The sequence below is a fragment of the Aegilops tauschii genome, chromosome 7 (assembly GCF_002575655.3).
Source record: "Aegilops tauschii subsp. strangulata cultivar AL8/78 chromosome 7, Aet v6.0, whole genome shotgun sequence".
Lineage (NCBI taxonomy): Eukaryota > Viridiplantae > Streptophyta > Magnoliopsida > Poales > Poaceae > Aegilops > Aegilops tauschii.
Genome location: NC_053041.3, coordinates 214072613 through 214084585, shown reverse-complemented (window position 1 = coordinate 214084585; position 11973 = coordinate 214072613). Strand labels below are relative to the sequence as shown.

Below are 11973 nucleotides of genomic sequence, written 5' to 3'. Positions count from 1 at the left end.
ATGAACAGAGACGAGAGCTCAGATCCAATCGCCCGTGAAGACACCGTGATTTGGTCTACAATTATATATTCGTGGGTTGTTATGAAGGTATTTAGCGGGAAGCTAATTTTTTGGTGGGAACAAAGACGCTAATTTGGGACTTTTAGCGGGAGGTTAAAAAATATTGGCGCAAATAACAGTACACCTAAATTAGGTGGTGGGAAAGTAATTCTTTTTGTTTTAAAAAAGTAATTATTTTTGGAGGAAATTTTCCATATTGTAAATATATTTCGAGATGGAGGGAATACTAATATTTATTAGTAAAAAGTTATATCATGGTGAAAAAAACACCAAATCTGAGAATTGTGAAGGGGCGATTCGACGCCCTCCCCTGTAACGTTCTCGTCGTTGATATTTGTATAGTCGTCGTCATTTCAGAAAGTCAATTAACGAAAGAAAAAGAGTTTCCCTGTTTATATTGTAAAACAACCATCACATACATCGAAGCAACCGATACAAATGAATGCCACACACACCCAAAGCAAGATACACGAATGCCGGGCACTGACAAACAACCTCAACGACTACCAAGCACCTATAAGATGTGCAAAAAATGGATTTGCTTAGAGCCGACGGAGACCACCAGCACGAGGAGCGATCATCTTGGAAGATGTGCAACGGACATGCCGGACCGAGGTCTCCAAGACGATGCCTCCAGGAAGGACACGACCACGAACGTCGCTACCGTCCGATCCGAAGATCAAGTTTTCACCCGAAGTAAGATAGAAGGAGTGGGAGGAACACGACGTCCACGGATGCCTTCACCGTCAACCAGTGGACGGACTGGGTAGGTGATGTACCACGCTGCTTCAACCCCTCTGCCGCAACCCCGGTCCGCCAACCACCCACAGCCAATTAGGAAGGTGTTGTTTCATCAATCTACACTTAGGTTGGATATGTCAAAAATTTGTGCCTTGGTGAACTATTGGTCAAAGCAGCAGAAATTTGGCCAGCTCTGAACTACATGTCACAGAGACATCACGCGCCCCTCACTTTAAAACTATTAGGTTATACTCTTGTCTCAAAACATAAGTACTGAGGGGATGGGTTGATGAGACAGTCGATCTACGTTAGTCTCGATCTTTAGATGGGATGATCTCATCATCTTTCATTTTACCGGACAATCCGTTGAGGGTTTGTCCACACCAGAGTTGGTCCAACATAATTATGTCGCTTTTGTTCAAATGATAAGCATAGAGATTCAACTATGTAAATATAACAACCCTGCATCGCGACGCCTTTGCCTATCGGATCCGTCCTACATCGGATCCACACGCAAGGGGGCGAACGAGCCCTGCCGCCGCCGCCGCTGGCCGGACTTCACCTAGTCACACCCTCTAACGGCGGTAGGGGAGGGGAGGAGCGGGAGGCGGCTAGCGATCTCTCCCGTCACCTGCGAGGGCGACTCGGGAGGGTCCTCCACGCCACAGTAGGTCCAACATAATCATGTTGCTCTTGTTTTAACGAAAATAATAGAGATTCAACTATGTCAATTATCAACCAAACAAATTTAATTTTGAGATTTACTTATTGGCATATCACACATTTGTTTAAAAAAATGTATTCAGATGAGGCCAACACCTTGTCTCTTCTTTATGTATTCACTAGCAAACATGTCCGTGCGTTGCAACGGGAGGAAACAAATCATCCCTCGTGCACACACTGACGACATAAACAAATCTCTTAAAATATTTCACGGTGCCTAGTTTCCGCTATCTCTTTATGCCTCTATTGTCGTTACTCCTCAGTGATGCCCAATAATTATTGCATTAGGATGAAAATAGCAAAATACATGTTAGTCCTCAACCTCTTCCAGACGCCCGTCCTCATATAGCCACCCCTCTGGTCCCCCGTGACAAACCTAGCCACCTTGGGTTTCTAGCTTCTTCTCAGGCAAGGAGAAGGGCAAGGCCCCCGCCGCCCCTTCGCGCGCGCTCCCCCCGCCTTGGCCGGCGTCTTCCCGCCCGCCTGGGCAGCAGATAAGCGTCCCAGTGCACCAGGCGAGGTGGCACTGGGAGCATCGCATCCCTCCATGAAAGCGAGGAGGAAGAGCGGTGCAAGGCGGAGGAAGAGGAGGAGGCGTACCAGGCGCGCCTCTCGGAGGACGGAGAGCTCGGGAATGGAGCGCACGGTCTTGGAAGCTTTCGACGGAGCCGTGACCGAAGTCGACCCGGTCGTCGAGGGTGACCCGATGATCGGAGGCGACGTTAGTAATCGCATGGGTGGTGTAGGACGTTGATACGTGTCGATTGTTGGCCGACATATGCTACCTACACTACTTAAGTAGGCAAAATTATGCAACCAAATTACTATATAAATATCAGTTTAATTTAAAAAATGCAAAAATAATGAGATCATTTGGATTTGTGGTTTAAAAGTTGCAGATAATCAAAGTTTGGTCAATAGAATTACTATCTTCTTTCAAACAGAAAAAGAAGGCCACGTCAATCACATATTTCAGTAATTTTATTTTTTCCATGAACATATTTCAGTAATATACGCTATCCGACCTTAAAAAAATATACGGCAGAAGAGGTCACGCACTCCACCAGACAGCGTGTCTGGTCACCCGGGCGATCGAAGCACGCAGGTGGCGCGACCCACCAGAGGAGGGGATCGAAGGAAAGAAAAAAAAAAAGGGGGCGACTTCCTTTCTCTCGCCCCTAAAAAAACATCGAAGCCAGAACAAAGAGACAGGGGAGACACCAGATCGAACCAAGAAAAGAGAAAGGGGAGAGATCGGATCGAACGAAGAGGGAGGTAAGAAGAGGGTTTCGGGAGGCTGGCGGCGGCGGCCTCTCCTCCCTGACGGTGCGCTTCACCAGACAGGGAGGCGGGGGAGCTTGAATGCTCGGGGCCCCTCCCTGCTGCCCCTGACCGACGACCGCCGCTGCTCCTCTCGAACACCGACGACCGCCGCTGCTCCTCTTCACCACGCTGCCGATCTTCCCAAGGATCCTCTTCTGCTTCTCTTCTTCAAGGATCACGCACAAGACCTCAAGCCTTTCACGCAGAAGATCTTTTCTAGTTGTAAATCTCTGAAACTCTGTACTGTTTTGCTTTGATCTGCATATGACCCTGTGAATCGTTGCATGGACATGGGTTAATTGGTGAAAAATTACTGTGAGAATACTCAGTATGCTACCCAGTGATCTTGATTTCCTGTATGAGTAGTTATGAGCGGCTGAATCCTTTTTCACTTGCTAGTACTTGGCTGTGTGTTTGATTAATCAGAATAGTACCAAAAAGACGGTCCTATTTCTGAACTTCTGAATTTCTGTTTCTCTCTGAATTTCTGTTTTTGCATGATCTAGCCAACTACGAAACTGAACTTATTTACCCTCATGTCACGTATACTACCATGTGACAGTAATACTATTTCTTCTTCCATCAACCAAATTTTGCTTTACAATGTATAGATAAATGTTTGCTTTACCATGTGACAGTAATACTGGTATGTATGTATCCCTGTTGTCTTGTCTTGTAATGCAGATAGTGATGCTATTGACTGTAATGCAGCTACTAAAGCAGCTGTTATGTTTGTTTAATAGGACTGGCTTTACGGAGACAAGGCAAAAATGACACGAGATAAGAGCTGGATGGAGAGGGAAAGAGGTTCTGTTGAGTGGCAAACTGGCATGAAGGATTTCTTGAATTTTGCCTTCGTTGGTGCTCACCAAGACTCAACAGTCCCATGCCCATGTAGGAGATGTCTTAATATTGTTCCAAAAAAGAAAAAGGATGTTCATACTGACTTGCTGTTCAATGGGATGGATTCAACCTACACTCACTGGATATACCATGGTGAACAATCGGATGAGGGAAGCATGTCTGAAGATTCTGATAATGAAGACGCTGTAGATGATGGTGCTGGGGTATGTGACATGCTCAATACTCTCATAAGGGGCACAAACATGCAAAACAATGCAAACATTGGTGAAGGTGCGGGAGACATTCATGTGGATGCTTCCAGCGGTGATGAAAGGAACAGGAGCCAAATGCAACAGCCAAGGTATTCTTCGAACTATTGAAAGAGGCAAAAAAAAAGTTGTACCCAGGTTGCAAGGATTTCACGAAGCTATCTTTCATTATGAAGCTTTACCAAATCAAGTGCGTGTCTGGGATGACCAATAGAGCATGTGACTTAGTTCTGCAGATGTTCACACAGGTGTTGCCAAAGGGTCACTGCATTCCTACTAATCTTGCTAAAGTAAGGAAGGTGATCCGAGATCTTGGGTTGGACTACAAGAAGATACACGCGTGCGTTAATAATTGTGTGCTATTCCGTAATGAACATGCCGATGCAGAAGAATGCCCTGTCTGTCATGCGTCTCGATGGAAATCTACTCCTGCTAGTGACGAAGACAATGCATCAAGTCATAAATCAAAGAAGCCAGTGCCACAGAAAGTTCTAAGGTATTTCCCACTCATTCCAAGACTGCAAAGGCTGTACATGACAGAACATATGTCATCACATATGAAATGGCATAAGGAGGGTCGGGTGGATGATGGCGTAATGAGGCATCCTGCAGATTCCAAGGCCTGGAAGCATTTTGATAAGAAATATTATAAGAAATTCTCAAAAGATGCTCGCAGTGTTCGGCTTGGCCTTGCTTCGGATGGATTCAACCCCTTTGGGCTCATGAGTATATCACACAGTATATGGCCTGTCATTCTTATTCCATATAACTTGCCACCTTGGATGTGTATGAAACAACAAAATTGGATTATGTCAATGATTATACCAGGACCAAAGTCACCAGGAAATAACATAGACGTGTACTTGCAGCCCTTGATTGATGAACTGAATGTTCTATGGGAGGATGGTGCTGAGACATATGATGCTGCAACTAAAAAAAATTCCAGATGTATGCATGCTTGTTGTGGACCATCAATGACTACCCAGCTTACGCAATGCTGAGTGGTTGGAGCACAAAAGGCAAGCTAGCATGCCCGTATTGCCACAAACATACAGATTTTTTATGGCTCAAGTATGGTCGAAAGCATTGCTACATGGGACACCGACGTTTTCTGCCCAGGACCCACAAATGGCGTCGAAACAAGTGTTTGTTCAACAACAAGGCAGATAATAGAGAAGCTCCAGTGGCACTCACAGGTGAACAAGTTGTGCAGGGACTTGATAGCATTCAACATGCACCATTTGGACGGTCAAATAAGAGAAAGCGTCCGGAAAGTAATTGCTGGCATAATTGGCGGAAGAAAAGTGTATTTTTCCAGCTCCCATATTGGAAGCACTTGCTCGTTAGGCACAATTTGGATGTTATGCACATTGAGAAGAACATTTGTGACAACATTCTGGGGACTTTGCTTGAGCTGGATAAGAAATCAAAGGATGGTGTGAAGGCTCGTCTTGATTTACAGGACCTGAAAATTAGGAAGGACCAGCATCCAAAGCCTGGTAAGCATAAGTATGACATAAAGAAAGGTTGCTATACTTTAAAAAAGGAAGAAAAGATAATGCTCCTCAAGTTTCTGCAGAGCATTAAGATGCCTGATGGCTATGCTTCACACATTAAGCGATGTGTAGTCCTCGATCAGTGCAAGATTAGCGGACTCAAAACTCATGACTGTCATGTTATATTTCAGAAACTTCTTCCTATTGCATTGCGCAAGCTTTTGCCAGAGAATGTTGTTAACCCATTGCTTCAGTTGAGTAAATTATTTTCTGATTTATGCTCCAAGGAGTTAAGGGATGAAGATTTGGAGAGGTTGAGCAAAACAATTCCAGAAACTCTATGTCAGCTTGAGATGATCTTTCCACCAGCATTCTTTGATATTATGATGCATCTCCCAATTCATCTTGCTGAAGAGGCCTGATTGGGAGGGCCTGTCTTGTACAGATGGATGTATCCAATTGAGCGATACTTGCGTACGCTCAAAGGATATGTGCGTAACAAGACTCAACCAGAAGGTTCTATTGCAGAGGGGTACATACTTGAAGAGTGCATGACTTTTTGTAGTCGATTCGTTGATGGAATGCCTACCAAGCAAAGTCAGTCCGAACGTCATGAAGACGGAGGTACAGATCAACCACCAATAGGGATTATCATAATGAGTACAGTTGATTACTCCAAGAAAGGTTTTGTTTGTGAATCATTGTCTTTGGCTGAGATTAATCAAATGAGGCATTTCATAATAACAAACTGTGAGGAAACCGCGCCATGGATTGAGTAAGGATACTTATGTATTTATTTCACATCATGATATGCTTTAATACTTTCCTGTTCAACTAACAATCATTTCTCCTTGAAGTGAACATCTTGAGGAGCTCACAAGGAACAATTCTCCTAATCCTAAAAAGCAGCACAAGGAAGAGTTTGTTGGTTGGTTTGAGAGACGGGTAATTTTCTTTCGCATTTTCACTAATGTTCCTTGTAATAACGTACCAATGTTGTACAATACACTCACACATATTCTGTTCCATGAAACAGATCACAGAACTCCACAATGATGGGAAGGTCAGCAATCTTATTTATGCACTAGCTAAAGGACCTGATCACCTAGCTTGGGTATACAATCGTACAGTTCTGAATGGATATTTCTTTCGGAATTCCTATATAGAGCAGGACTTGAGTACCCAGAATAGTGGCGTCATAGTCAAGGGCGATGCAAACACAGGCAATATTGATTATTACGGGGTGATCAAGAAAATCATATTTCTTGACTTTCCTCCTGATAAGGAGGTTGTTCTATTCCAGTGTGACTGGTTTGATGTGCCTCCTGCCAACAGAACTGAGAGTAAGGGGTATAAGAAGGACAAATATGGAATTATTGACCTAGACACTACTCTACACCAATTCCAGGGAGACCCTTACATTCTAGGCCTCCAAGCTCAACAGGTTTTCTATGTGAGAGATGTGAAGAACCCTGATTGGGCATCTGTTATTAAAATGAATCCACACAATTTGTTTGCTCCTTCTGTTTTAAATAGTGTAGGCCTTGATGAAGCTGTTGAAGCCGATGAAGGTGGTGAGGCAGATATACTGGATGTTGTCGATGCAGAAATTACAGTGCCAAAAATTACAGTACCTGAAGAGATCACTAGTTGGTGCAGAAATGATGACGAAGGATCCAGCATTGATGTTTCAGTCATAGAAAATATAAAACCTATTGAGTTTGAAGATGTCCAATTCGAATCTGATGATGATACGGATGATGATGAGGCTTACGTAAATGATGGCCATGTTGCTCCTTTGGGACAAGAAGAATTGGATGATGACCAGGGGTTCTTTGTATAGTTTTTAATCTCTTGGTAAGGTGCTTTTCACATGTTTAAGCCATGAGTATAAGTTCCTGAACTGTTATGATGGTTACCTGCGAGAAATTTCTCTCCTGAAGTTTAATCTGATATGAAACAGGTTGAAACAAGGCATGCCTGCATAGTGTCATATGTTGTGGCAAATGGGAACAAGAGCTAGTGCCCAACACTAACAATTTGGTGATGAAGAGAAGAGAAGAGTAGTTGATGTTCTTTTAGTGTTGTTGCTATTTTCCTTTTGACAGTGATGCTATGTACACACTGTTGCTATGAACTTATGGTCTTTTAGTGTTGTTGCCATTTTCACTACTTTGCCTTGAACTTATGGTCTTTTGTGTGAACAATCTATACAAGTATAGCTGCTGAAACTTATGTGCTACCATTTTGAAACATTTGTTATATATCTCGCTGAGATGGTTTGTTATATCCTACTAAAATCTTGTGTCATATGTCCTTGTATATATCTTGATGTAGTGTTGTTGATCTGGTGATGAATTCTTGCTGAAAATTAGTCTGGGATACAGCTGTTATGCTGCTCAATTGGTGGCTGAAGAGCTGTTCAAATGAAGCCTGGGAGTGTTTAAAAATAGCTAGTATGCAGCCTTGCACAATTTCTGTACTTAACACATAATTTTATATTGAATCTCCTTTTTTAGTAACAGCACACATAAATACATCACATCAAGCAAGATACAGAAAAATTAGGAAGAGAATGTGTGGTGCTCAGTTCTCACGACTCACCTTTGTGAGAAGGGCACTGAGCTTGCCGTCTTTCGGGTGCCGAGCACGACCTTGCTACCGGAGGAGATCAGTAGGGTGGGTGGAGGAGACCCTGGCGGTGCAAGAAACCCTAAAGTGAAGGGCGTCCACAAGTGTGCAACGCTTTGCACGCGCGTAAGCGAGCATTCCTCCAAGTTGTGGTACCACTGATGTCCACTTTGCAAGATATGTGACTAAAATGCAACTTAGGTGCAAGTTGTGGTACCTAATGTGTTAATACCTCTGTAAACTAGTACGCCCCTTTAATCAGATCCTGCAAAAAAGTATAATAAATAAAGGGAAAAATTGGGAGCACGGTAGAGAATATCGTTGCAATATTCTGCTCCTTTTTGGCAACACTAGAGGATTGTTGCATTATGCTGTACATATTACCATGGATGCTCAATTTGTCGCAATATGTAATAGTTATTGCAACGCAACGAAGGTGAGGCAAAAAGTCACCCTATTACAACCAATACATGCTTTGTTGCAATATTATCTGTGACTAGCACCACATGTCAGAGGTGTTGCAATAGTATCTATGTACTTTGTTGCAATACCTAGCCGTTATTGCAACAAGATGACCAATTCACGCAACGGGACAGGACTGTCGCAATATCACTACCATATTACAACAACGATGCAGCTTGTGGCAATACATGGCTTCTATTGCAACAAAACGAGTACTTAGCGCGATGAAACGAAATTGTGGCAATATGTAGATCCTATTACCACGAACTGGAATTTTGTGGTAATATAGCATTTTATTGCAACAAAATATAGTTGTAGTAATAATTTTTGTTGCAATAGACCAGAATCCTTGTAGTGAATGATATTGTGCTTGCGAGGGTCAGGACGCTTGACTAATTCCCACACATTGTTCAGCTCGAACTGTTGAAGCTCTTCTTGCATAGCTTGAATCCATTCAGGTTCCATGAAGGCTTCAACAACTTTCTTGGGTTCAGATATTGAGACAAATGCAAAGTGCCCACAGAAATTTGCCAGCTGCGTTGCGCTTGATCGAGTGAGAGGACCAGGTGCATTGATGCTATCAATTATCTTCTCAATCTGTACTTCATTTGCAACACGAGGATGAACTAGACGAAGATTTTGCTCTTGCTAATCATTGTCTTCATTTTGAGCATTGGCTTCAGGCTAAGCATTGTCTTCAGGTTGATTAGGCGCAGAAATGATAAGTTCCTCTTCAGCCTGTGCCTCTGAAGGTTTGGTTTCTCCAGTTCCCATTAGCTTGACGGATTCACTAGGTGGGACTTCATCTAGCACATTTGGCAGGTGCTCTCTTTGCGAGCCATTAGTCTCATCGAACCGCACATCCACAGTTTCAACCACTTTATAGTGAAAGAGGTTGAAGACTCTATAGGAGTACGAATCCTTTCCATACCCAAGCATAAAACCTTCATGTGCTTTCGGTGATAATTTTGAAGTGTGATGTGGATCCTTGATCCAGCACCTAGCACCAAATACTCTGAAGTAGCTTACGTTTGGCTTCTTACCAGTCAGGAGCTCATAGGATGTCTTCTTCAGGAGCTTGTGAAGATAAACATGGTTCATGACGTGGCATGCAGTATCAATGGCTTCGGGCCAGAACTTCCTTGGAGTCTTGTATTCATCAAGCATCGTCCGAGCCATCTCAATGAGTGTCCTGTTCTTGCGCTCCACGATGCCATTCTGCTGAGGTGTATATGGAGCAGAGAACTCATGAGTGATGCCCAATGTATCAAGATAAGTGTCGAGGCCTGTGTTCTTGAACTCTGTGCCGTTGTCACTTCTGATGTGCTTGATCTTGATGCCATAGTTCGTCATGGCATGATTGGCGAAGCGTCTGAAACATCCTGCACTTCATTCTTGTAGAGGATTATATGCACCCATGTATATCTTGAATAATCATCAGCAATGAAGAAGCCATAGAGGCAAGCAGTGGTAGTAAGAGTAGAGTACTGAGTGGGGCCAAATAAGTCCATGTGAAGCAGCTCAAAGGGTTGAGATGTCGTCATATTGTCTTCGACGGATGCTTGGCCCTAGTCATCTTTCCAGCTTCGCAGGCACCACACAGATGATCCTTCTTGAACTTGACACCCTCGATGCCTACGACATGTTTCTTCTTCGCGGGAGTGTACATGTTCCTCATGCCAGCATGCCCTAGCCTCCAATACCAGAGCCAGCACTCTGAAGCTTTTGCTAGAAGACATACGGCCAATTGTGGTCCTGCTGAGAAATCTACCATATACAGATCATCTTTCCGATACCCTTCAAACACTAGAGACTTGTCAGATTCCATTAGAACAAGGCAACGATATTTTCCAAATATCACAATCATGTTCAAATCACAAAGCATTGAGACAGACATTAAGTTGAAACCAAGGGATTCAACAAGCATCACTTTATCCATGTGTTGATCCTTTGAGATTGCAACTCTACCTAGACCCAATACCTTGCTTTTACTAGTGTCAGCAAATGTGATGTGACTCTTGTCAGATGGACGTAAGGTTGAGTCCATGAGAAGACTTCGATCACCAGTCATGTGATTAGTGCATCCACTGTCCATAATCCATTCTGAAGCATGTGGTGTCATACCCTACAGTACAGTTAGGGGATAGGCTTCACCAAGGGTATTGTGAAGCATAAACATTTGACGAACAAGCGGATTATCAAAGCTCAGATCTAGGTTAGGGCTGATAGGATGATTGGCAAGCAATTCAGGAACAAATACATAGTAAGACCATTTGGGCATCTTATCTTGCGCCCCACAAGATGTTTTAGGTCCCCAGCATAAGCTTCAGACGCCTTTGATTTCCGGCTGGAGACCTTTCCCTGCAAAAGAGAGATAAGTTTTCTTAACCACCCACATTTTCAGGGGTGGCTTCGAAGCAATGAGTCTAAGTGCAACGTCTGAGAACTTCGGCTTTGGAGCCCTAGCAAATAGCCTTGCAGGAGGTGAATAATACTCATATGAATAAGTAGAATAGCTCTTAGTCCTGTGAACATAGCGGTTTGATGATACATGCTCATATTCATGAGTCTGAGTATGGTTTCCCTGCAAAACATTGGCGTTAGGGTGACTCTGGTGAGTCCTCTGTCTGTATGAAGCCTTTGGACCATATGAAGCCTTTGGTCTAGAGTTTGTCTTCTTCCCTGGTGGTGTCATGATGACATTCACAGGACGATTCTCAAGACACCTTTTGGGCACGCAGATCTTCTTCATGGGTGGTCCATTCCTGCAGTTCGTACCAATATACCTGGCAAACACTTCACCATTCTGATTCTTAAACAGTTTATAGTTTGCATCAAAGGATTCATCAATGATAATCGGGTTAGCACAAGTGAAGCCAGATAAGGTGGATGGATCCACTGAAGGTCCCTTTGCAGCAACCCATGTGGTTTTGGGGTACTGCTCAGGCTTCCAATAAGAACCATCAACATTCATTTTTCTCTCGAACCCGACGCCCTCTTTCCTAGGGTTTCAGTTCAGAATATGCTTTTTGAGGACATCACATAGTGTCTGATGCCCTTTGAGACTTTTGTACATCCCTGTCTCAAGCAATGTTTTCAACCTAGCATTTTCATCAGTAATAGTAGTGGTATCCTCAGCAAAGGGGTTAGTTACCACATCAGTAGTTGAAGATATTGCAACAGTAGCAGTAGTGGAACATTCATCAACAGAAGTAGCGTTATCACGCTCAAGGCATTTTAGACATGGTGGTTCAAATCCTTCCTGAGCAGGACTGATCTGTTGAGCGCGAAGTGACTCGTTCTCCTTTTGAAGATCTTCATGAGCCTCTCTCAATTTCTCAAGTTCTTGCTTCCTTTGAAGATAATAAGTAGGAAAGCTTTTCATGAGTTGTTGAGAGCGTTTCATGACGACTTTCAAGTTCCTC

General features: G+C 43.4%; 1 long non-coding RNA gene across 1 annotated transcript; it reads left to right on the top strand.

Moving 5' to 3' along the window:
- The first annotated feature begins 7074 nt into the window (after window positions 1–7074).
- LOC141027799 (uncharacterized) lies at window positions 7075–7680 on the top strand. The gene is made up of 2 exons (XR_012189728.1): window positions 7075–7312; window positions 7419–7680. It is a non-coding gene; the product is annotated as an uncharacterized lncRNA (long non-coding RNA).
- Window positions 7681–11973: the final 4293 nt, after the last annotated feature.